Here is a 24,281-nt window from a genome sequence, read left to right as displayed (position 1 = left end):
CAAAAAAGGTATTTAACGCTTCTTTTTCAAGGACCAGAACCACAGTAACTCAACTGTCAGAGCCTTATCTGTCTTACTTGAAACAGTTACAATGAATTTTTTACATTGGACCAGCCATCTCCTTGACTTATAAATGTCTAAATTTAAATAAAGGAGGCAAGCCCTAAAAATCTATTAGCAAAATCAATGCGTGATTACAGACACTCCCATGTCCTATGACGTGGCAGAAATCACACACGTTCTTTCCTTCCTACTCCAGTCCAAAGGGCCGGACTGCCAGCAGCAACACCTCAAGTCCACAAGCCACACTGAACCTCACTGGGGCCCGACTGGCTGACTTGTTCCAAGATTCCTCCTTCCCCCTTCCTTTAGCTCAAGAAATTAATCTCTAACCACTAAAATGAAAAAAGGAGAGGAGAGGTTTCTGAATCCAAGACAATGCAACAGCTGGCAGGAGAAAGCAGTGAAAAGCACATGAAATACTGTCCCCAGAGAGCTGCTGGGGCAGGGGGACGAGAGAGGCTGTGAGAGCTCCAGAAGGTCAAGAGCAGGAACCCGGACCGGGCTTCCGTGGCTGCTTCCACCTTTGCTACGCATCTGTCAAGTTAGGGAACAAGACAGAGGCTGGGCCCCCGGGGCTCTGCGCACATACAGCTGCGGCCAGAGGCCAGAGCCACAGGCTTAACACGCAGGGGCAAGGGCCGGGTGTTCACGGCTGCACACCACTCACAATAAAAAGCAAGGGTGCCGACACCTTCTACCACGCAGATGGACCCGAAGTGAGCCGTGGCCACGAAGGACCACAGATGGGAAGTAGGATTCCACTGACACGCCAGGGGCACACCAGGCAAGTCTGTGAGTCCGAGAGATGCGGGGCTGGTTGCTGCGGGCCCGGGACTACCAACGGCCTCGGGGCTTGGGTGGGGGTGGCGGGTGACTAGAAGCTGATTTTTCATTTCTTGTCATTTTAAGCAATGCTAGATCCAAGAATTATTCGACTTCTCATTTATTTTCGACAGTAGTTACAGTTTCTTTAGGATTTATGGGTACTTCTTCTTCTTAGCTGACTTTCTGCAGACCTACTTCCAGATACCGACCCGTAACTTATTTGTTCAATACATTCCAAGTCACATAAAATGATAGATTCCCTTTTTCCACTTTAGCTAGTGTAAGTTTCTGCCATTTGCACCTCAAAACTTCTTCAGTAATAAAATTCGTCTGAGAATCTGGTGAGCACCTCCACATGCCAGGCACTGTTCGGACACCATGAAGACCTCAGGGCTGTATGAAGACAGACAGACGCCAGGATGCCCTGGTACGTATTCGACAAGTAGGTCTGCGGGAGTGAGTGGGGGAAGCCGGAGCAGCGGGCGTCTGCTGCTCTCTGCGGCGTCACCGCGCCCCGCTTGGTTTCAAGCTAGCAGTACTACTACAAGGCAACCAGCTGCCACTGGCTCTTTTGCCCACATGGAGTTTACATTCTATCAGGGGAGACAGACTACAATCAAATCACACGTAACTAAGTTTTACAGTGTACTGTCAAGTGGCGTTATTGTAGAAATGACGCCGCTGAGCAGGGCTGGGGCCGGAAGGAAGCGCACGGGGGCCGCAGGCGGCCGCACTCGGCACAGCAGTCCAGGCGAGCTACACTGAGAAATACACACACGTATACGTTAGAATGTGGACATTCCAAACTGTCCTCTTGTTTCTGAATTTACAAGAAAATCACACAGTACGTACTCTTTGGGGCTTAGCCATTTTTTTAAAAGCACCTTATGGGAAGCATCTGCGCTGGGCCGTGGCGCTGGGCCGTCACGCCGTGCAGGCGCCCCCTCCATCCTCTGCCCGCTCTCCCGCTGCTGAGCGGGGGCTAGCTCCCCCCGGGACTACTACAAATCACTCATTTGCACTGTTGTGTGTGCGCCTGGAATGGCACCACGAGGCCCGTGCGCTCGCCCCACGTTAGTGAGCGCTGCCAAACTACTGTCCGAACTGGGGGAACGAGGTGATCCTCCTGTCAGCTGTGTCCGCCAGTTCCCACTGCTCCCTAACCTTCAAAAGCAAAAATGAAACCCATTAGCCTAACTTCCGAAGTGGTGGTGTGACCTCAGGGAGGAGCTATGTCTGTCTGTCTGACGGTGACACCTCCCACGGCATACGAGTACTGTAACGAAATCTAACGCTGCTTTTAGTGATAACACAAATGAAACCAAGACGAAGCAGAGAAGCCATGTTCAAATGCACTGAGAGATCTTGTCAGTGGTGACACTGGCACTGTGATTCTGAAATGACACACAGGTGTCACACACATGAACGAGGAAGCAATGACATAAACGTGCTCGTGTTAAGAACCAAGATTCTAAGCAAAAGAGAAAGAAGTAAACTATTTTAATTTGTTTTTAAAGATTGTAATTATTTGACAGAGAGAGACACAGCGAGAGAGGGAACACAGTAGGGGGAGTGGGAGAGGAAGAACAGGCTTCCCGCCGAGCAGGGAGCCTGATGTGGGGCTCAACCCCAGGACCCTGGGATCATGACCTGAGCCAAAGGCAGATGCTTAACGGCTGAGCCACCCGGGTGCCCCATAAACCATTTTAATCTTGTAATTATTTTTAATTGTTTGAGAGAGAGAACAAGCACGAGCAGGGTAGCAGCAGAGGGAGAGGGAGAAACCGACTTTCAGCAGGGAGCCTGAGGTGGGGCCCAATCCCAGGACCCCAGGACCATGACCGAAGCAGAAGGACCATGACCCAACCGACTAGGCCACCCAGGTGCCCCATTTTAATTTTAAATTTAAGTTGGAAGTATTGAGGTAAACTCATGACTTGTTTTTTCCCTCTTTCTAAACAATGCGCACTTCCGACGTGTATGCCCTAGCCAAGCCCGGAAGCAGTAAAACCCTCGAGGTACCCTTAAAGCATCCATACTGGAGCCTGAAACACCATTTTCCACTGAAAGGAATTAAGGCTCCCTAGAGAGACAGCTGATTTCAGGTCTGTGGCAAGAAGGGTAGAAACTGAGCCCGGAACTATGTTATTGTGCCCACAAACAATAAACTCTAAAAAAAATTACTGGAGCCATTTCCAAAGGACACAGAAGATACCCATGAAGGACAACCACCGAAAAGAATGATGGCAGTAAATTCACATACACATCATATACATGCGTGTGTGTGAACATACATATATACAGGTCATCTTAATATCCATGCACTTATGATGCCAAAAATAACTCTCACTTGCCTAAGTCACCACTTGCATTCTGAAACTAGTAAATGTAAGAATTATGCACTTATCCTACCTTTTCTGTATGAGCTACATTTCAGGATACATTTCAGGATACCCAAGCAGTTAACGAACAAACAAGAAAGCTCCAGCTAACAAGTAGGGAAGGCATGGCCGAGTCCAGTCGCCACCGCTTCTGCGATTCCCACAGAAGGACCCAGGCCACCACCTTCAATGCCCACGGAAGCCACCAGGGGGAAGAATCACAGCACCGTCTGAACAAGTGACTAATGTCACCATCCCTGAGCCGGGCTTCCAGCAGCCGGTTCTGAAATTTATGAATTAAACGACATCACATGATACAATCAGAATGTGGTGACGTCTATAGGATAAATGACAGTTTTTTCAAGAGCATCAACAGAAGCTGTTATTTAAAAATGAAATTGAAGGGGTGCAAAGCAGGGAATGGGAAATGTCAGCGATACGCCAACCAACAGGTTAAAGGCTCTTTAAACAAATGGGGAAATTAGAAAATCAAACATTACCTAGTTTTATTAGAGGAAAGATTCCCTCCCTCCCCTTCTCTCTCTAAGTAGGCTCCCTACCCAGCGTGGAGCCTAACACAGGGCCCAAACCCACCACCCTGAGATCAAGACCTGAGCTGAGGACACTCAAATGACTTAGCCGCCCAGGTGCCCTGAGAGGGAAGATTTTAAATTACTTTTAAATACGTGAGGCATGTAAAAGCTGAAAAAGAAAGGTTCATTATCTGATTCTAGTTTTATGTATATTTCAAATTTTCCACAATAAAAGCTTTTTTTTTTTTTAAAGATTTTATTTATTTATTTGACAGAGAGAGATTACAAGTAGGCAGAGAGGCAGGTAGAGAGAGAAGGAGGAGGAAGCAGGCTCCCTGCTGAGCAGAAAGCCTGATGCGGGTCTCTATCCCAGGACCCTGAGATCATGACGTGAGCCGAAGGCAGCGGCTTAACCCACTGAGCCACCCAGGCGCCCACAATAAAAGCTTTTTAAAAGAACCAAAGAAACACCTAGCACGCACATTCATTGTTCTGACGGCCAGCTGAGTTAGAGAAGCAGTACTGTAAACACGGTGTTGGCACATGGAGCCTAAGTACACAATCAGAGGTGAGTCTGTGTAACGTGTAGAGCCAATCAGCACCCAGAGTTGTAAAGAAAAGGGGAGGGCAGAACCTGAGCAATGTATAAGCGCTTTTCAGTATACCTGTTAGGCAAGCCATCTACAACCGAGAGAACCAGAATGGAGAAAGAAGCCAACATTTCCCACCCATGCAATGCTCTAGGACGCTGCTCTACTACACACATTATAGCACGGGCTACACTGGGAAAAAGCGTTCACATGAACCCCTGGAGAAGGGATCCAGAATCGAGATCACAACTGACCCGAGGTGCGGCTCCCTGGTCCAGAGGTGGGCGTGCACATCTCGTCATTTATCCGATGGATCCTTAGTATAATAACGCGCACGCTCCGATGTCTCCGCGACTCTCTGGTTGCAGGAACCACTGACTGGACAAGTCCTTCCAGAAGGAAGTTCCCTCACCTGCTCATACACAGGGTTATCTCATACTGGGCTGGCTACGAGGGATCCAGAGCCAAGACCCGGTCCTACACTGGCTTCTGATGCCCTTTCTCAGATTCACTCTATTATCTGAAACCAGCAAAAGGGAAATACGTTTTTCTCAATGTGCTGACAATCTATGTAATCTTAATTCTCAGTCTGTCTTTATCCTTGAAGAGTAGGCCAAACCTTTCTCAATTCAAATCTTTTTTTAAATAATACAATCGACTGTGGGCAAACCACAAGAAGATGCAGCGGGCATTTTAATTTTATAAATCTAAATCCCCTGAAGAGGTCACCGGGAGAAAAACATGCGCAGATACATCAACATTCGCAGCTGACACGCAAAGCAGTCACTAAGTCCACAACTGACTAAAAGGCAAGACTGCGGAATGAGCAGGGAACCCCACTGTGGAGGACAGCCCAGCGGAGACAGCAGGAGCGACCGGCCAGCACCCATCTCACCTGGAAGGCAACTGTGGGCACGTTCCTCCTCTGTTGTCACATTCCAGGGACCTTAACTGACCTGAGAAAAAGACAAGACTGAACTTGACTTACCTCAAGGACAGTCTAATTCCCAAACTGAAACTCCTTCTAAGGCCTGTGCGCACCTGCAAGAGCGAATGTGAAAAAGGAACTCAAAACTTACCAGTCCCACGGTACGTATCCTTCAGTGTACACATTTTAAAAGCAAACAAACTCATAAGCTGCAGTACGATATAACATTTTCAACTTAAGCCCCAAAAAAGTTTGAAATCTAAAAGCTTTCCTGTACCTCCAGCCTTCAATCCATTAAGATAGAAAGTACCCTAGAGAACTTTTTTTAACTTCCTAGAAAGCTAATATTTTAGGGGGAAAAATCATCTTTCAGTTCATTAAATAAAGCCGTTACAATATTGACTACTGTTCTCTGGGATGCAGTCTTTCCAGACATCTTACAGACAGTAAGACAGTTCATTAAAAACAAGAAAAGCAAACATCACAAACAGATAGAAAGGTAATTCACAGCAACGACTAAGCACATCCAGAATCTGATCCTAGAGGAGAACAATATGACCTAATTATAGCGGAGAGGAACATGGGTCTCCTATAATATAAGAGTTACTTAAAACACAGATATACCTAATTTGAATATTTTTTTAGAAATCTATTTTATTTCCCACTAAATGACTGGGGGGAGAAGGACCAAGGAACTCCAAAAATACGTTAAAAGTATTGAAATTTCCTTCTTAAAATCATTATTGCATTTTTTTTTTTACTTCCTAGGGAAACTATAATTTAGTTCAGCTATGGTTTTAAGTATTTCCACACCTCATTACGCTAAAAATAAAGTTATGAAGCAATTTGTCTACATAAAGCACATTTAAATTATTTATGAGAGAGAGTACGTTTGTTTTTTGCTGTAAGTACACATAACGCCTGGCTAGACTCAGAGATGCTTAAGGCGCTCTCCTCTCATTGGCACCCTTGAATTCCCGCCTAAGAGCCACCTCTAAGTACAGGGATTTCCTAATGCGTATTTCCCAAGCTTTTTACAGAAATCAAATACTATCTGTAAGTAAACAACAGAAGTGTAAATTAATCTAATAAGAATAAGAGAACCCAAAATTAAGAGCATCACTACCTACAGGGTTTAATGTAAAACCCAACTACACATTCCCAGTCCCCAAACTTACACTGTACATTGACAGCTATTCACACGTGACCTCAAAGCCACAGTCCACACACCCTGTAAACACGACCTTTCTACACAGTGGAGAACTACACTGTGCACACTCTCCTTCCTAACGTCTTCTGGTTCAGCTGAGCCCAGCCTGGGGCTCACAGGTCTTAGAGAACACAGCACACTCTTTCCCTGTGTGCACCTATCACGGCCCCCGTCCCCACCCCCTTACACAAAGTCACATGCTGCAGACAGAAGGCACAGGTCACCACGGCCACAAGCCGCAGCAAAAGAGACACATCTGCACTACCATCGGGGCTGACTCCTGGCAGCAGCCACAGGAGGTCCTAATACGAAATCAGGCGGCTTGATCACCCTGTAAACGCCACGCCAAAATCTGACCCGGCTTTCATCCTCCTCCTCGTGATAAAATCCACTTAGGAAACACCTCCAAAGGTACACACTGCCTTCCTTCCCTTTCACATCTTCTTACTTAAATAAAAGTAAGGTGGGGGAAAAAGGTGGGGGGTAAGGGCAAACAGAAGGGAGGGTACATCTTCTTCCACTACCTGAACAATCTTCCAGATGTATACAACATAACAGAAAATGACCTTCGTTACCTAATAAGTAAAAGTATATCCTAATCTTTAATAAACCTAAAGATTTTAGATTGGGGCACCTGGGTGGCTCAGTGGGTTAAAGCCTCTGCCTTCAGCTCGGGTCATAATCCCACAGTCCTGGGATCAAGCCCCACATCGGGGCTCTCTGCTCAGCGGGGAGTCTGCTTCTCCCCCCACCCCCCGCCGCCTACTTGTGATCTCTGTCAAATAAATAAAATCTTAAAAAAAAAAAAAAAAGATTTAAGATTAAAAGTCAAATTAAAGAGAACCAATAAATTGCTATTAATTTTTAAAATGTTATATATTCACTAATTCAAAATTTTTCATTCAAGAAATTTACATCAGGATTTATGACAAACGAAGCACACACAAGAGAGATTAACATTTTCGCAGGTACAGCTCAGTCCAAGGCTGACCAAGTCTTCTCTGCTCTGGGTCCACCAACAGATGATAGATGTAGAATCAACAGTTCCCACATGAACACAACACCAACATGGCAAGTCCAAAACAAATCCATCATTTCCAGGTGCCCAAATCCTTCCCTGTTACGTTTCAAGTACTAGTCTAGCCACGAGGCCCAGAAATCAGTCAGTCCCTCACTCTAGAGCAGGTCGTAATGCGCGCTGCACTGAGCTTCTGCCGCACGTACACCCAAACGCCACCATCTCCTGGGCTTTTATTTCAAAGCAGCCATCACCAGCAGGTAAAAACTATGCGGCACACACACACTCGCTTTGTGGTATGTCATTTCATAAATTTATATAATAAAATTATTAAAGTCACCGTTCAAGCATTAATTTTTTTATAAAGATTTTGTTTATTTATTTGAGAGAGAGACCGAGTGAGAACATCAGAGGGGAAAGAGGGAGAAGCAGACTCCCCGCTGAGCAGGAAGTAGAAGCAGGACTCGACCCCGGGAGTCCAGGATCATGACCGGAGCCAAAGGCAGCCGCTTAAACAACTGAGCCACCAACAAGACACCCTCTAGCATTAATTTTTAATGATAATCTCAATTTCACAAATTAACAAAGGTATTTTTTAAAGTGATAGACTTAGTTACTAAAATTTGTATCAAAAACTAGAAGAAAAGCCAGAACCAATTCCAAATCTCCATCCAAACATCTGAAAGATCAGAGGGAAAAAATGAACAGTCCTCTGTACAGGGCCTGGGTCACTGCAGGAGCTCGGTCACGGGCTGACAGAGTGACATGTCCCACACTTCCTCCTATCCATGTTCACGCACGAGCAGGCCCCGCTGCTCAGCCACCAACAGCATCGACGGAGTGGGCAAGAGACTGGAACAAACAGGCTTTTGCCTGGAGTTGGGATTAACGGTTACATTCATGACAAACGGTACAGCATGTGGCAAGCCAGGCAGGAAACGCTACTTTCCATTAAATACAATGCAGAATAAACAATCACCCTAAGCCAGTTTAATAACGAAATACCAAAAACGAAAGTTGGGCCAAAATACAGATTCCCCTGTCAAAATGGAAATACACTTGAGATTTTCTAGACCATAAAAACAGTAGCTAACTTAACATTAAAACAAAGTAAATTTCTGTCATAATGCTTTTCACAACATTTAGAAATAGAGCATATGAGCTGTTTTCCATTAAAAAGCACTGGCTTAAGGGGGCACCTGGGTGGCTCAGAGGGTTAAACCCTCTGCCTTCAGCTCAGGTCATGATCCCAGGGTCCTGGAATCGAGTCCTTCATCGGGCTCTCTGCTCATCGGGGAGCCTGCTTCCTCCTCTCTCTCTGCCTGCCTCTCTGCCTACTTGTGATCTCTGTCTGTCAAATAAATAAAATTAAAAAAAAAAAAAAAAAAGGCACTGACAGGGACATCCACTTCAGACGTGAGGGAGTAACTAGTACGGGAAATGCACCCTGCCCCCCACCATGTTAAACAAATAGAAAAATGGTCAAAATCCATGAAACTACTTTTCTCAGATCTTGAGCCAGTGAGCATCGCAGGCCTGTGAGCCCCATCAGCCCCTCTCTGTCCAGCTGGGGGCACCCTTGGCCCAGAGCACAGAAAGGGAAACCGAGAGCACAGGAGCCTCAGGTGGTTTGATGAGAGAAAACTCCAAGTTTTGGGAAGCTGAGAGGCTGAAATTTGCAAGGCAGAACATCAAAGAGGATAAAATTGTAGAAAATGAGTTTCAGAAATGTGCACAGAGACCAGAAGATGATGGAACAGTACGTTTAGCAGGCTGAAAGAAAAAAAACGGCAACCTAGAATTCGGCACACCCAGCCAAAGTTTCTTTCAAAAGTGAAGGAGCTTACCAAGAAAAGAACGGATAAGCGCGATCCGAGACGCCTACGACGAACAGCGCTGCGATGAAAAGGAAGGAGGGGGCCCAGGTGGCTCAGGCGGCCGAGCACCCGACTCCTCGTACCAGCGCAGGCCGTGACCCTTTGTCATGAGATCCAACCCCACACTGGGCCTCGTGCTGGGCGTGGAGCCTACTCAAGATTCTCTCTCCCCGCCGCCCACCCCCAACCCCTCTCAAAAAGTAATAATAATAATTTAAGAAGGCGCGAATGACAGGTACGCACCACACGGATGAACTCAGCAATGCTATGCCGAACCTAGCCTCACGCAGGCCGCACACGGTCTGATTCTGTTGACGGGAAACCCCCGGGCAGGCACAACTGACCTGGGTGGGGGACAGCAGTGGCCAGGGCTCAGGGTGAGGGCGGCGGCAGGAGCCGGCACCTGCAGGAAGGAACCTTCAGGGGGATGACAACAGTGTACGTTTCAGGACGCGTTCGGGCTAAAGGCAGACGCGTTCAGCACAGCTCGGAGGCGGGCTGCGGGTGGAGCAGCCGGCCCCGCAGTCCCACACCGAAACACGCTGGTAAGTAACGAGCTGCGGGCCCCACACACGCGCTGAAACACGCGGGGCGGACTGCGGTGCGGTGTGGCTGGTGCGTGAACCAGCCGTCCACGGGAGACATAAGAACAGTAAACCATCACGGCGGGGCGGGGGGGCCCGCGGATGTTAACTGGGAATTCTTGCGACTTGGTCATTTGTTTGAAAATTACCATAATGAAACTCTGGGTATAATAATAAAGACAAAGCTACATTTCAGAGGGAAAAAAATAACAGGACAAAAAGGCGCATAAGCCTTCCACAATGGTTACGTGAAAATGATGGAACAATTCCTCCCACAGATCATTATAAATGTCAGCCAAATTCACTAAAAAAAACTATTTGAAGAACGGGAAAATGACCGAAGGCAGGCAAGCACTTGAGAAGAATTTACAGTCAGAACTGCCCCTGCATCTGGTACAAACTAGGAGTGTCTGTCACTTTCCTGCCCGGCAACACTGGGAGCCCCAACTCCGGGAGGCCAGGACTGCAGCCTCACGGTGCCATCTTCAGGCGCAGCTGGGTGGGTATCAATTTAAGGGGGAAATTTTGGAAATAAGAGGGCTGCAAAACACTTAGCTCCAAGTCTGAATATAAACGCATGGCCCAAATCCCTGGCAGATAGTCAAACCCTGCATAGGCAGGACAGCCCAGGAAGCACAGAGGCACACACAAGAGGTGAAGGCTCGCGCCTAAAAAACGGAGTCACCCCGGGACATCTGCCAGTCTGTTGCGCCTCTGATTAAACGTGCTTCTCAACCCAGGGCGAGCTTTAGTGGCAGAAAGTTCAAGTCTCACTAGTATGAGGTCTTAGAAGAAATGGGGGCTGGGGGCCAACTGAAATTTAGAAGAGGGGTGCTAGAAACAGGGGAACCCCAAGATAAATCCCCAAATCTGAGAATACATCCTACTCTCACCTTTGACTAAGCACCAAAGTACAAAGATGCATGTGAGACTGCCCCCCCGCAGGGGCCCAAGAAGGAAGGAAAGGGAAGGGAAGGGAAGGGAAGGGAAGGGGAGGGGAGGGGAGGGAAGGGTTGGGGTAAGGTAGGGTGGAGAAGGGAGGGCAAAGAAGGAAGGGAACGGGGGGGGGGGGGGGGGAGGGCGCCTGGGTGGCTCAGTGGGTTAGGCCGCTGCCTTCGGCTCAGGTCATGATCTCGGGGTCCCGGGATCGAGTCCCGTGTCGTGCTCTCTGCTCAGCGGGGAGCCTGCTTCCTCCTCTCTCTCTCTCCCGTGTCGCGCTCTCTGCTCAGCGGGGGGAGCCTGCTTCCTCCTCTCTCTCTCTCTCTGCCTGCCTCTCTGCCTACTTGTGATCTCTGTCTGTCAAATAAATAAATAAAATCTTTTAAAAAAAAAAGGAAGAGAACGGAAGGGAAGGAAGGAAGAAGGAAAGGGATGGAAAAGGAAGGAAAGGAAGGAAGGAAAAAGGTCTTAACTAGAAGCCAGTAAAACTGATCAGAGACCTCACCAGCTCCTAAAAATATAGTAAGACGTTTGCATCTTGAGTACAGATGTGCATGCCCGTGTGCACACACACAGAAGGCGTGGGAAGCAGTAACACCGGTGACAAAGGAGACACTCACCATTCAGATCTTGGCCTCTCAACTCCATTTCCCACCAAAAGGAACCAGGGATCCTTGGAGAAATAGCTGATTCCATGACGGGGCAGTATCTTACTGTGCCAAGAGGAAGGAAATGCTCAGAAAAGAACAGGGACATGTCCAAACAACACAGGAGATGACCCCGGGAAGGCCTAGTCAGGAGGCCTCCCAGCATCAAAATGAATGACAGGTACGGACTACAAGCCACCGGGCCAAGCAAGAACCCGTGAGGCGCCTGCAGGCGAACGGTGAGTAAGTGGACAAAGGAGGGTAACTCTCCTCCACGGGAGCGCGCCAGCCGGCAGGTGAGAGGGGACAGCACCCCCGCTGCGGACCACCCAGCAATAGCTGTTTCAAGCAAGAATCATCGGTGGGGACCAGACGGTCAGTCTCAAAGTCCGAAAGGCCACACAGCCTCAAATACTCCCTACAGGCTCTTCATCAACTCCAAAGGATGGCGGCTGCCGTGGAGCGCGGCCGCGGAGCAGAGGCCCCACCTGATCACCCGACAGCAACAGTCCTCAAACGTCAGCACACATCCAAATCGTTTTTAGGGCTTGTTAAGAGCAGAGCCTCAAGCATGTGTTTCTGAGTTTCTGACTCGGCAGGTCATGAACAGGGTTGCAGAATCCGCAGCAGTGTCACGGAACAAGCCAACGCCGTGTGCCATCCTGAGACGGACAGAATGGATCCAGGAAACAACACGGGGCCCCGAGAAAGGCACAGTACCACTTCTCCGAAGGTCTGGCCCCAAAATGCACCACCTGAGTTTAAGCAACAGCAGCACCACAGGAGCCCAACCAGAAGACTGACCGACAAACCCACCAGAACAGGCGATGCCATGACAGAGAAAGGCTGAGACACATCCCGGCTGAAAGACCACACGCGAGTCTAGACTGGCCCGGAACGGAGGAAACCGCCATCGTTAACAGAGCAACTGTGAATACGGCCGGTATGTACACCAGAGAACGCGACAATGTGAGATTTTGCCAATTTCATGACTGCACTGGTTATTTTTGGTTATACGAAGAGGCTTGTTCTTAGTAAATCCTCCCTGAAGTATCGAAGGGTAAAGGGCATGAAGATGTACCTTAGGCTCCGAGGGCTCTGCGGGCACATCTGCGGCTGCAGCCAGGGCAGGGGGGTGCGGTGTGTGCAGGCAAGCGTCCCAAATGCTAACAGCCGCGGAATCTGGGCGAAGGCTGTCTGGAAGCTGGCCACGCCACTCCTTACAGCTTTTCCGTGAAAGAAAACATTTCACTTAACAAACCAAACCAAACCAAACCAAACCAACAACAACAAAAGGGAGCAGCAGACTAGCAAAGCCGGGGGCAGGGCGCTTGGAGGCTGCCCCTGCACGGCCCGATGTTGAGGGAAGAGGCAGTAGCGGGGCCAGCACACACTGAAGACGCCTGTGTTCGACTGAGGATCCCGGGTCCTCCGGGAAAGCCGGACCGACTTTACTCTCTTCCAGCGGATCTTGTTCAAGAAGACCTGGGAAGGGGGCACCTGGGTGGCTCAGTGAGTTAAGCCGCTGCCTTCGGCTCAGGTCATGATCTCAGGGTCCTGGGATCGAGTCCCGCATCGGGCTCTCTGCTCAGCAGGGAGCCTGCTTCCCTCTCTCTCTCTCTCTTCTCTGCCTGCCTCTCCATCTGCTTGTGATTTCTCTCTGTCAAATAAATAAATAAAATCTTTAAAAAAAAAAAAAAAAAAAAAAAGAAGACCCGGGAAGTACCCTTTGGAAAAATAGAAGAAAACAAGCACGGTTGCACTCGTACGTGTTTCCCGTGCCCTGGCGTTCTACTCTGCACATACAGCTTCTCAGTGCAACAGGGAGGCTCACTGCAAGTGTTAGCAGACACAAAGCGTGCCAGTGACCCTCCGCCGTGTCGCACGGAAGCACGCACTGCCGGACCGCACGGTGACAGCTGTAGCAGGACCGCCACCTGGCTGACAGCAGCTGGAAATGTCACATCCCAGCACGGGCCAAGCCTTCAACACCAGTTAAGGCAGAGATTCCCACAGCAAAACACAGGGAGGGGGCCGGACAATAAAAAATGGGGGCAGAACATCCTACTCTCTCCTCTGTTCCTAAACACGACTGTCAAGGAGGCGATGAGTGCGTATTTCCCGTGAGATGACCAAGTACAGGGTTACCGGAGACCGTGAGGCCAGCCCCCAGGATCCAGGGCCACGCAAGCCGTGCACAGCAAACCTGAGGAAGCTCAGGGAGCGCCTCTTATGGGGCCATCGCTGCGCCACGGGTCCCATCACAATCACACACAGCAACATCCTCCGACCATAAAATAACGAAGACCTCACCATTTAAATGGATGGCCTTCCTGTTTTCCGAAGGCAAACAAATTTTGATTTTTAAATGAAATTCCACAATGTTCCACTCGAATCCCCCTCCATGCCCACTGTTGTGCTTTTGCTAAGAAGGGTTTACTAGGACAAAATGCTAGCCCACGGCTCTGCAGGAGACCACAAAGCATCACACGGTAATAGCAAGCAGCCCCCTCACGTACCGCGAAGACTGATTCACAGTCACAACGAGGCCTTGAGTTGGTGACGCCAGCATGTATCTCCTTCTGTGGACATTCTTATGTCTGGTGGTTTAAAATGTGATTGTACCGTACAACCACAGCTGAATAAAGATAGAGCGAAAGACTGTGTAATTAAGCTTGTCATGAATCAAAAAACACTTTTTATTAATTTTTAAGGCTAGTAAAACTATTTTTCTCCACAGCTACAATAGCTTGAACATGGACTCTTAAAACAATTTAACTTTTAAAACATCTTTTACATATGCGCTAACTCTATGACCCCTATAACCTGGAACTGTACCACACAAAAACAAACCACATTATAAAGCCTTCAGGTCGTGAACAGGAATACAACATCAACCAAAGACTCCAAGGTCATGTGTTTTCAGCAAGTGTGCTACAAACTTCCAGGATACCTAACCCAGAAAAAGTGAGCTCCGGTGTGCGCATAAATGTGTGTGCCTGTGTGTGTCTAATACTACGTGGGTATATACGTAAGTCATCTACCTTTCTCAGGTTCGGCTTATTGAGGTAAAACTTGCATCCAGTAAAGCAGAGTTCGCTGGGCTGTAACCGACTCGCGCGGCGTGTAACCACCATCACAGGGAAGACGCGGCCTATTTCCACCACCCACGAGGCGCCCTCAGCCCTTCTGTGCTCCATCCTCTCCTCCTCACCTGGGCCCCCCGCAACCACCGATCCGATCTGTCCCCACAGTTTTGCCTTTATCCAAACGTTCTCAGGTTGGAACCACAGCGGGTGGAACCACAGCGGTACGGAGCTCTGTGCCCGCCCGCGGCTCAACGCTCAGGACACTCGCCTGTGTGTCGCGGTCAGTGCCTCTCTGTCGCCGAGCGCGCTCCCACCGCAGAACGCTCCCAACTGTTCACCATGTCCCACCCGACGGACCTTCGAGCTGGCCTCCATCTCCCTGACTATGAACACAGCACTGTGAGCAAGCATACCCAGGCCTCGTGCAGACATGAATCTTCATTTCTCCCAGGTAAAGGCCTCCATGTGGGCCTGCTGGGTTGTATGAAAAGTATATATTCAAGTTTACAAGAAACTGCCAAACTATTTTTCCAAGTGGCTATCACCTCTGCATCCCCACCAGCAAAGCAAGACCTAGTTCTGGCTGCTCCGCCCGCCTGCTGCTGGCCACTGTCCGCTTCTGCCGCCTTGTTGTGGGGGATGGGAGGCACTCTCACAGGACTGCAGCCTACCTCACGGTGACGGTCACGGGCGCTTCCCTAATGATGAAGGACGGTCAGCGTCTGTGTGCGTCTTGTTAGCTACAGGAAATGAAATACCTAATCGAATCTTCTGGCCAATTCAGCTGAATTTTTTGCTGAGACCCCTAACCTTTTTAATAGACAGTTTATCAAAGAAGAAGTGATGGAAAGTTTGTGTATTTTCTTAAACCACTTAGGATGCATGAGCAGCAGACACAAATCTAAAATGCTTCCTCGCCATCCCCACTCCCAACACCCTACTTGCCCCCTGCCCCCATACCTACCATATGCCAAGGCAGGTAGAAAGAAAGAAACATCCTCTCTCGCCCTTACTCGGAGTGTAAGAATCACAGGAAAAGCTGCCTGCCTCCTGCTCGGTCAGAAACAGACCTATTTTCTCATTTTTATGACTCTTCAATGAAGCCATGATCTTTCTTCAGTATGAGCAGGAATGGGGCGCCTGGGTTGTTCAGTCGGTGAAGCGTCTGCCTTCAGCTCGGGTCATGATCTCAGGGTCCTGGGATCGAGCCCCGCATCGGGCTCCCTGCTCAGTGGGGAGACTGCTTCCCCCCCCCTCTCTGCCTACTTGTGCTCTCTCGGTCAAATAAATAAATAACATCTGGGAAAAAAAATATGAGCAGAAACACCAATGACTGAGAACCACGTGCAATGGTCGGCAACCCTGGTGACAACGCATTCCTACACGGCAGAGGCGCGGTGGCGCCTGACGATGCTGCCGGCCTGCAGGCCGCCGGCGGGCTCCCTGTCACAGGCAGGGCCCGCACATAGGAGCACCATGTGCTAAGCTTTCGTGTAAAGGGACAGGAGAGCCTGCGGCCACCACGTGGAGCCTCAGGGGGACAGTCTGGATCTGGCTGGGGGCTCACCTCGACAGCGGGGGCAGTGAGCACTCCCCTGTTGCCACAAAACCACGTACACCTCGAGAACGCACGGTGAGCGGCACGCGTAAATGGCCGGTATCATAACTCTGCGACTTTCCTGCCGTGCGATTCTGAGTCCCAAACGTCACGAGTACTGGAAAGGCAAAGGGCGTTCTTCGCAAAGCTCTGAGCACGAAGTGGAAGCGTCAGACAGTGGGCAGCATGCGGACATGGCGGACCCGCTGACGCAAACCCAGGGTCCTGACCGTCCGTGGGAGCAGCCAGGCAGCGACACAGAAGGTGGCCTGGGGTCGGCAGTCCTGGAAGGCATTTATGGACTTTATTTTGTACAATTCTGCCTCAGCACTTCAAACCGAGCGATGCTTCTCTTCAGAGAAGCCAGCCCACGCATTCTTGGTTCTGCAGCCCTCGTTCCCAACCGGCCTCCTGAACGGGGCCACAGAAACCAGGGCGGCGCCCGCCTGCTCCCTCCCACGACGCCCCCAGCCTCCCCGCACACCCTCCTCGCATCCAGCTGGACACAGAGCGGCTTCTGAAATGTCCTGTGGTCTGCCTATTTGTGATCTCAGTCAAATAAATAAATAAAATCTAAAAAAAGTAAAATTAAAATAAAAAGAAAACAAAAAAAAAATTTAAAAAAAATAATAATAAAAAATAAAAAGAAAACAGTATCAGGCAAACAGGAAAAAAAAAAGTGGTAATTGTTAAGTTCAAGAAAACAGGAAAACAAACAGTTGAACAAAAAAGAAATATATCACGCTACACTAACCGGCTCAATAGTGAGCGACATTTACAAAGTCAGAACAATTAACCAAATTATGGATCTAAGCAAAAACTGTGACCCAACCACGTGGGGAAGATGGGAGTTCAAAATGTGACTTTTTCTCAAAGTGACACATCAAAGACCCCGCCCTACACAGCTACTGCTGGGGACGTGGACGCGCTGCAAGAAGCCGCTCACCGACCGGACGTTCAGGGCTCTTGGACTTCTGAGCACATGCGCGTACCACCCTCTGACAGAATGAAATTTCTAAGTGAGAAGAAGAAAGAGAATCTCTAACAGAAGCATTTCAAGCAGGACTTAAGTGTTTTCCTGCAACTTTCAACTCGCTGCTCCCTCTCCCCCTTCAGCAGTCTCTCTCCGAACCTCAGGGCGGGCAGCGGACGACAGCGTGCGCGCCTGGGACCTGGCGCCACGGCCCGCCGGCTCCGCTCTCTCGAGAAAGCTGCGCTGAGCTCTGGCCCTGCGCCTTCGCCACCCGCAACGTGGAAACACCACCACGGACCTCAGGGGCCCGGCGGGGCTGGGCTGCTCAGCACCCAGACGCTGATACACCCTGGACCGAAGTCACTGGAACCCTCTCTCCCGCTTCTAGCGCCGTCCAGGTGGGCCTTCCCTCCGACCAGGCCCCACCGCGCCGCCAGCACTGCCACAGTGCCGTCCACGTCACCAAACTCGAAGGCAACCCTCAGTCGTCCTCCCGACCTTTCCTGACATGTCGGAGCGGACCACGTCCTCCTCCTGGGACTCTCTTCCCTTCTTCCCGGGGTCTTCCTCATGCCCGCTCGGGGCCAGCCACTGCGCACGTCTGTCCGGGAGCACCGGCTCGGACTTGCTTGCTCTCTGCGCTCCCTCCCTCAGCGAGCACAGCATCGCCCGTCTTCACTGCCACTTCCAGCCCCGACTCCTCCCCCAAGCTCCGGACGCCCACTTACAACTGCCCCCACGACAGCTCTGCTTGGGTCCCAACAGAATCGCAAACGATGGCTACCAGTGAGCTCCCCAGCCGTCCCTCGAAACCAAGTTCCACCCACAGCCTCCCTCCCCTTCCAGTTGCCCAGGCCAAGAGCCTTCTAGTCAACTCAGCTCCTCTCTCTGTCCTCACACCCCTTATGCACTGTCAGCAAATCCCGCTGCTTCTACCTCTGACATACATCCAGGCCCCCACTGCTTCTCACCACCGCCAGCTTTCCCGCTCCAATCCAAGCCCCCACTGCTGCTCACCTGCTTTCCCAAATGGCCTGCCGACTCATCGCCCGGCTGTCCCCTACTCTCCCCCACTCCCCACCCCCGGTGTCTGTTCCCAACACACCAGCTTTTCAAACCTCAGCCGAGTCTCAGGTCTGAACGCTGAGGGACAGCTGCCCTCTGCAGCCGAGAGCCAGCACCGCCTGACCCTAGTGACTCTTTGTTTGGATAAAGAGCCCCAGAAGCTCAGAGTTCAATCTATGTCAATTGTCCTCAGCGGTCCTGATGCCAGAAAAGCTCTTTTTTCACAAAACGGGGGTTTTCAGACGGGTCTCCAAGCAACCTTCCTTTCTGTCTACTGCCTCTCCACACACCATTAACCCTGAAAACAATCCCCATACATACTCCAGCAATTCAACTCCTCCAAAACCTTCCTTCCCTTTCCCAGAATTCTAGCTGTAAAACACCTCTATCCCAAGCTTCTGCCTTATAATGCAACACCCCAAAACAAATCAAGAACCAAGAACCTGATCCATCCCACAGGAGCTCGAGTGGACCAGGGCACTCGGGTCCATCGGGGAACGTGGATCTCAGCAGAACATCATCAAGCTGATGCTGTACAAAGCTAGGCTGGCCCATGTGGCCTCACCACGTGTCCAGAATTGGGGGAAACAATGACAGAAACCCTGGTTATAAGGTTATATTCCCGGGTTTACATATTTTCAAAGAGGAGTGGAGGGGAGGGGAGTGTTGAAGTAGAAGCAGATTATATCGCGGTGCTCAAAGCTCTCAGGAGCCATGGACAGTTCCCCGTCGGGCCTTTGTTCCAGCGCACATCGCATTCAGAAGTTTTTAAGTTTTAAGAAGTTTTTAAGATCGCATTAAGTTTTTGTGTAATTTCTGCTAAACATGAAACTGTCTCATACTCTACCACACGAACTATTTTAATAGCTAAAACTGCTGGAAAGTTATACTTGATATTCTCCCTCTTGTTTGGATCCACTAAGAAAAGAGAACTTACTTTGTGGCAAACATTAAATGCTCCTTCCTCCAGCATTTAGTCTAAACCACCTATGGGCCAAGCAGAAAACATGCAGAGGTCAAATAACGGAATCTTTGCTCCTAAAGATGCAGAAGCAGACTCATACCCAGTAAACACAGCACACTGTTACAGGAAGAAACACTGAACATGCAGGGAGCGTGGGGAGGAGACAAGGGGTGTGAGCCGCGGGGCATGGCCTTCTCCAAAGACAGCACAGTCACGCCCCGCACCACACAGAGCAGGTGCCTCTCGCAGCCAAGAAAGGGCAGAAGGAATTAGAGAAAAGGAGCAAGACTTCCAGGACTTACTTAGAAACTGAAACTGCAAGACATAATTTCCCTTCCCTAATACCTAATCATGGCAGAAACGAAAGTAGGCTTCGGGGAGAAAGGAGAACAAAAGAGGAAAGTGAACTCACCCCCAGAAGGAAATGGAAAAACCATCCAGGGCCCAGCCCCTTGGATATTTAAGACAAAGACACTTGCCAAAGTCAAATTTAACATAATTATAAATGATCCTGAATTCTGAATCCACAAAGTCTAAATTCATGATGCTTTAATTAAAGCAACATTCTGGTAAAATAAAACGTTTACCAATGCTAAGACCCCAAGAGAGATGTATGAACCTTCTATCAGCTATCCGTCCTGGATTTGCCACTAGGCCCACCACAAAGAGCAGCCTTTGGAAATAAGACAACTGGGACAGAATCTCAATTCTACAACCTCTCAACTATGGAGTGCAGCACACGTGCCAAGGTCTTAACAAAATTCAAAATTTAACAAAATACAAATAACTCAACCTCTGGGGCTCAGTTTTCCTCTCATTAAAGTGGGGGAAATGCCACCGAATATTCACTGCTACCGTCCGCAAACGCTGACCACATGTCACATTTCTTACGGCAGCTTCAGCACAAGCCTGGGAGAGCACCCATTGTCGGAGAGAGCTAAGTTTAGGCAGTCACAGTGGGCATGGAGAGAAGCTAGGTTTCAGCAGTTAGTGAAGAGTTACTAAGCAAGTAGCCAAGCCAACATGTGAATCCAGAGCCCGTAAGAAGACGCGAGTAAAAAGCACACACTCCAAAGCCAGAAAGAGTCTGAATCCCAGCTTTGCCATTTGCAGAGTAACCTTTAACCTCCGTTTCAGTTATGCAAATGTGACACAGGGCAAAGGCAGCCCGGTCCTGGGGTTGCTGGGGTCCACAGTGTTCTGGAGCACATGCTCCTCCCCGCACCTGCTCCCAATGTTACTGTCCCGGACATTACTACATCCTGCCCACCTCTGTCCACACATAAAAGCCACTAAACAACTAATCTTTCTTCCCTCACCTACTCTGCAAGACCAATTGGCGTCTATCTGTTTCTAATACATGTCAAAGAAACCCTACAACAGATGAAAGAAAAATCAAAACAAAACGAAAAACCAAGACACAAATGTAGCAAGAGAATTATACTCACAGATCCGAAGGCCACGGTAACTCTGCGAAGAAATCAAACTTCAGTTTAAAGGAAAGGCTCCTAGATCCTCTTTCCTCATTCCATAGTCCTCAGAGAACCTGACAAGGAGAGAGAACATGCGCGTATAAAACCACCGCCCTTTCGCCTTTTTGAAGCTCTGCTGCGCTCAGCCCCTCAGCCAGTTCCACCACCTCCCAGGCACGCCTACTGCGCAGCACCGGGGATGATGGGTAAAAACAGGGCACTGTGCCCCTGTCTTCAAACCTACTGTCTATGTAAGAAATACATGTGAAGCAACTGAAAGCCATTAAAACGTATCAAAAACCATAAATTAATAGAGGGTTTAGGTAACAAGTGCATGGTACAATAACGGAGTATAGACTTCTATTCCACTGCCTCCCATTAAAATTATACTAAAGAGATACTTTTTTTTAATGTTTTAAACAAGGCACCTGGGTAGCTTGGTCAGATGAGCATCTGCCTTTGGCTCTGGTCATGATCCCAGGGTCCAGGAATGGAGCCCCGCATCAGGCTCCCTGCTCAGCGGGGAATCTGCTTCTCCCTCTCCCTCTGCTGTTTCCCGTTTGTGCTCTCTGCTCTCTCTCGTGTACCCACACACACTCTCTCTCAAACAAACAAATAAAATCTTTTTTTAAAAGTGTTTGAAACAGGGGCGCCTGGGTGGCTCAGTGGGTTAAAGCCTCAGCCTTCGGCTCCTGGGATCGAGCCCCACATCGGGCTCTCTGCTCAGCAGGGAGCCTGCTTCCCTTCCTCTCTCTGCCTGCCTCTCTGCCTACTTGTGATCTCTATGAAATAAATAAATAATCTTAAAAAAAAAAAAAAAGTGTTTGCAATAGCACAGGGACAACTGAAAGGAGAAAAGGCCAAGATTTTGGGAGCTCTGAGAAAATCTCCTAACATGGAAGAGTGAGACCCAAAGAGCAAAAAGAAGAAACCTGGAAGAAACAGAAACTAAAAAGACTGAAGTACAGTAAACGAGTCAGCAGGCAAGAGAGGCAGATTCTAGCTCACAGTGGAGCGCGCCGAGAGCCAGCTCCGCTTGCACAGCAGTCCTCAAAGACAAGAACTGGCAACCCCGGCGCACAGGGAACGAGGAAAGGAAGGCACAGCTTCCCACAGTAGCTGGGGAAGGCCATGGCAACAGGAACTAGAACCTCAATGCCAGGTACAATGTGACTCCCCCTCACTCTGACAGAAGATGGGGGTGTGGGGGAGGACTCTCACTCTCCCTGGAAAAAGCAGAGGCATCTACAGACTGAAGTCGCCCTGCCCAGCGGCGCTGAACAGAGCTGGATTTAATGACTGCACACACAGTGAGCAGTGACTTCTCCAGCTCCCCTACTACAGACCGCACAGGCACACCCTTAACTCCCAGATTCTGAAGTCAGAATTCTGCAGGAAGAGACTGGAAAATATTTCTGGGGAATCTGATCAGCCCCAATAGACAGACCTAAAGATCCTAACACTGGAGACCCCCAACACAGGGCCCACCAAGAACACCCCGATGTAAAAGTCAAGAGACCCCGCCTGTTAGACAGGAGAAAGAAGGAAAGAACCTGAAAGAAACTGAGACCATACAAAGTACCAAGAATACAGAGGTAAGATGCTGAGATCAATCTACAAAAGGAGGATGCTCTTCTAGAAGAACAGGGAAAGAACTCTTAGAAATCTCGAAAACCTTTCTGCAATCAGAAATAATAAACTAAAGAAGAAGGTTAAGTCAAACTGAAGTCATGTCTCCCTGAACGGAGAATAAAAAGACAAAAAAAAAAAAAAAAAGGCAGAGGAGGAAGAGCAAAGGAAGAAGAAAAAGCATAATTACAACCTCTGCCCAGGACAGCCAAGTGCTGGATAATAAGACTTCCAGAAAAACAAAATAAGGAGACGAAAGGGAGAAAACCTCAGCACAATAATGCCAAAAAAGTATTCCCAGAACTGAAAAATACCAGTTGCCAGAATGAAGGGACCCACTGAATGCGCAGCACTGCAGATGAAAGCCGACCCACACAGACTACACTGTCGTGCCATTTCAAGAGACTTGTACAAATTTTAAGACTCCTACAAGCTTCTAAAGATGGCAGGGAAAAAGTTACATACAAAGGATAAGTAAGAATAGCTTCTGAGTGCTAAAACAGTGACATGAAAACAAGAAGGCAATGGAGCGATCTTTGAGTTTATGAACAAAAATGAAAGCCAACACAGAACTCTATACCCAGCCAGACTGTCCATCAAGTTTCGTTCCTGCATGGTCCCAACAGGTTTGCCCCGTCAGCGTCCTGTGTCAGAAAGCCACTGGAGAAAGTCCTCCACCAAACAGGAGCATCAACAAAAAATGAGCAACACATGACCTTCCATGAAGAAGGGGTAAGGTCCTCCCCAGGATGACTATCAGGGAGAGCTCAGGCGGTGGTGGGCATCAGGAGAGAGGGAGACAAGTCCAAGTTGGAGGAGCACAAGAGGAGCACAAGAGGAGGGGATGCTGACAGCGGTCTTCGCCTTGTCCAAAGACACTGCAACATCTTTCTAAAGTGATTAACTCCACAAAGATGAGGAAGTCAGTGAAGAAAGACAAAGACAAGAGTTGCCACAAACTTAGAATCCAACTCTGGACAGAAGCCAAGGATGAGAACAGAGGAACATCCCAGAACAACACAGTAAAAGGCCTCAGGAGCAAGCAGTTTGGAAAAGAGAACAGAGATCTCCAGGGAATTGTCTGCCAGCAACAGAATGTGAAGAAGAGTTGCGTCTAGATGACGAACCATGCAGAAAAACTACTAAGGGGCTCCTGGAAGGTATGGGGGAAATGAACAACAGGTATGAGGAAGGTGAAGAATGTGGGGGCTGACGAAAGAAAGAGAAATGCCCGCGCTCCTGCCCTGTGCACATCTCTACCACAGGACTGACCACTGAGCCACCCTTGCTGGCAGACTCTCCCTCTCCCTCGCTCAGCCGGGAAGACCTCTTGGAGAGGATATCTCATCCAGCTGTCGCCTTCTACAATCCAATACAATCCCTCTACAGGAGTACAGGCAAGAGCAGTCTGGGGTCTTTTTACGTTTATTCAGGTACTGAGCACCTACTGTACACACCTGCTATCCTTCCAGAGAACTAGAATTCAAAGACACACCAACCTTGCTCGCCTTTAAAGAGTTTCAACTTTTTTTTCACGCCTGAGAAAGCACCTAAAACATGCTCAGAACATGTGCACGTGACATGTGAATGACCTAGTGATGAATCAATGAACACACACACTGGCTTTGGGGGCCTTATAACTGCTCCTCACTTGATTTTGTATTTTAGGGAGAATTCAAGCAAACACTAACACTGCATCCTAAGGACACTGGCCCTACGGCGTGCCTGCCCCCCGAATAGTGGGCAGCCAAGGGCATGCGGCATCCAGCACGGAACTGACGTACATATAAGCACAGAAATCTGAATGAACGTAGTTCAAATAGGGCAGAAAATGGGAGTATTTCCCAAACCCTGTAATTAAAATGCTTAAATTCTTTTGCTCCAGACAAAGAAAAAT

At 49.0% G+C, this 24,281-nt stretch overlaps 1 protein-coding gene across 15 annotated transcripts in view; it reads right to left on the bottom strand.

Moving 5' to 3' along the window:
- PTK2 (protein tyrosine kinase 2) overlaps positions 1-24,281 on the bottom strand; it is a 245,677-nt gene that overhangs the window by 200,155 nt on the left and 21,241 nt on the right. For 12 of the 15 annotated variants that reach the window (XM_044244887.1, XM_044244870.1, XM_044244873.1 and 9 more), the window contains one exon: positions 20,732-20,829. The gene's annotated coding sequence lies outside the window, so the exon portion shown is untranslated. Of the gene's footprint in view, positions 1-5,380; positions 5,434-12,676; positions 12,822-14,114; positions 14,234-20,731; positions 20,830-24,281 lie in introns of all 15 variants that reach the window. The other 3 variants (XM_044244883.1, XM_044244884.1, XM_044244882.1) reach the window with 3 other exon arrangements.

Source organism: Neovison vison, chromosome 4 (genome assembly GCF_020171115.1).
Source record: "Neovison vison isolate M4711 chromosome 4, ASM_NN_V1, whole genome shotgun sequence".
Classification (NCBI taxonomy): Eukaryota; Metazoa; Chordata; class Mammalia; order Carnivora; family Mustelidae; genus Neogale; species Neogale vison.
This window is presented reverse-complemented; position numbering and strand designations above follow the sequence as displayed.